Here is a 2,852-nt window from a genome sequence, read left to right on the forward strand (position 1 = left end):
GACCCTGTTGCTAGTTAGCCAACCAGCAACGGGCATGAAACTGTATGCAGATGGAGAAGGGCAATCACCCTTAATGGGCGATCAATGGTGAAGGGCAATCACCCTTAATGGGCGATCAATGGTGAAAGGCAATCACCCTTAATGGGTGATCAGGATATGCATAGGGGATTAAGGGGGGGGAATACAAAGAACACAACATTTGGCTTGACCTATAAATTGAAAATGGTTGTTTGGAACACTATGAAATTCCAAGTCAGACTTATCTATGAAATCAGTATAGCAAGAGATGCTTTTGACCAGCAGCATGATAGTATATGAACAACAATCCTCTATATCTCATTGCTATTCAGAGGGATTTTCTAATGAATAAGGTGAGATAATGTCATCCCAGGCTTCATGTCTGAATCAGTGCTACACTAGAAAACTGGATAGGCAAAGCTAAATGAAATCTACTCCTCCTTGCTCACCAACTATTCTCAAAAATGTAAGACAGGTCAGCTCTCACTCTAAAGTCAAATTATGGAGAGTTATGATTTCATTATGAAGTAATCTAAGAATTCAGCAGCAAAATTACTAGGTCTCCTTGATATGATCTAGGACATTTGATGTTTAGGATATGGAGGGGGGGAGACCAGGGGGTTTGATGGCCATAATTACCTAGATCTTCTGGTATCTTCTCTCAACTGCATGTCATCCTTAAATTGTAATGTCATCTTTGTAGCCCCTCAACATTCCAATCCAGGTGCAATCCCTATATACTCTTTCCATTCATATTCACAGAGATTTTTTTTAAAAAAAAAATGGAAAAGTAAAATTCCATAGTTTGTGAACAATATACTCAAGAAAAAGTTCCCATCCATCAAATTCGTGTATTCAAAGATGGTGCTTGTTGTCACCTGGGAGAGTGTCCCCTAGTTGAACATACACCAAAGAAAAACATACACCAATTGAAAAACTCCCAGCTTTTATCTTGGAGTATCTGATCCAAACAATGCATACTCCTTCAATAAAAGCCAAGGAACTTTGCAGTCTTCCACATAGGAATGATCCCTTTTAAAATCACTTAGATTTACATCTCTTAAATGCAATTCCTCAAAGGGAAAATAGCCAATAGCTGAATGGTAAGGAAACTTCAAGCAAAACATGACTCCATCTTTTATTAAACTTAAAGCACACCTTTGCCAGTATTTGAATGAGATTTATGACCTGCTATTTGAAAAGGAGATGTTTTCCCCCAGCAAACAAGCTTGAAGACTTTTTTTTTTTTACAAGAAACAAATGTTTTGCCGGAGAAATGTTGGTAGGAAAACACACATAACTAAATGAAAACAGAATGAAAACACAAGAGTTTTGGAAAAAGCTCACTATAAATACCTTACATTGATTTTCCTGAGTAGCTATGTGCACCTAGAGCTGAACCAATAAAAGGCCCTTTTATGTTGACTGACCCATGCATGTATTCTTTAGTTTCCAAAGCTAAAGTCATGAACAATAGAATCATAAGAAATCAATTTGTTAATTGATTTTAGAGAAGCTTTGATCATTCAAAATGGCAGCAAGTTTCCGTACTATGTAATGACTGCTAATGAAGCAAAATACCCTAAGCCACAAACTAGCCAACCAAATATTAGTCAGGCATATATGCTCAGTGTATAGCTCAAAATGTATTATGCAAATCTAGAAAAAAGTATTACTTCAGTAAACTGTGATTCAGTTAACCATGCATTAACATAAATATACAAACATATCTAGAGTTTGCCAGGAAGCTCATGAAGTCATCTTTATTCATTGCTCTTCAAAAAGATCAATTGTTTTGGGGTATCATGGAGGAAGATACCTATAATTTCATACTCATGCAATAGTTAAGTATTATATCAATTGGCAAGAAGGTTCTGAAGGAAAGGTTTGCAAAGAAAATAAAGTTTTGCATATTGTACAGAATACGTAATATATAAATACCTGGGGATAATTATCCCTAGGAAAATATCTAATTTAGTGGTTATCATCATTTAAATATATATCATCCAAATGAAAACAAATATTAAGAGGTGGATGAAAATAGCTTTTCTCTTAATATCTTAGTAGGGAAGTGTTAATATTCTGAAAGTGAGTCTTGCATCAAGACAAAGAGAAAGATCATAATATCTATGTTTATTCCCTTAAAATATTTCAGCAGACTGTTAAGTTACTGTTAGGCTTATATGTTAACCTTAATAACAAATGCAGGTTGGAAATAAAACAATAAGTATTATTTTGCTACTTACTATTATGGGCTTCGTTTTAAAATTATTAATTAGCGCCCATACAGTGTTAATAAGTTCTTGGTTCTAATCCCAGTAGGAATTTAGTTACTTTTCCAGATACTGGTCAGAAAAAATAAATAGATTGGGTTTTTCCTTTCAGGACAAATGAGCAGTTTACAACACTTTTTATTTAGAAATGGCAAATAATACATTTGGAGGTTGGGGAAAAACATGGGCTCATAATAGGATCATTACTCTTAACTAATTATTAACAAGACTTTTAAAAGTTTTGAATTTTACCAAAAGAATAATGTACAATTTACATAATTTAAAGAAATTTGATGATGTTGAATGAATGAATTCTTTAAATGTAACGATTATGTATATAGAGATATAATTTTGGTGAGGAATTTTCTTGAGTTTTTAGTTTTACTAGATGTTTGTTTTCTTTATGGGACTGATGTTTTTCTTTGGTGTTGCTTACTTAGCCCAGATACAGGAATTTAGCATAGATTGATTTCCTTTCTCCTTCCCTTCCCATCTCTCTCTCTTATTATTGAGCTCTTTTTATATGTTAGATTTTTTTAAGTATGTAGTTTTTTGAACAAT

This window comes from Protobothrops mucrosquamatus, unplaced genomic scaffold, assembly GCF_001527695.2.
Source record: "Protobothrops mucrosquamatus isolate PMUCROS unplaced genomic scaffold, P.Mucros_1.0 scaffold170, whole genome shotgun sequence".
Classification (NCBI taxonomy): Eukaryota; Metazoa; Chordata; class Lepidosauria; order Squamata; family Viperidae; genus Protobothrops; species Protobothrops mucrosquamatus.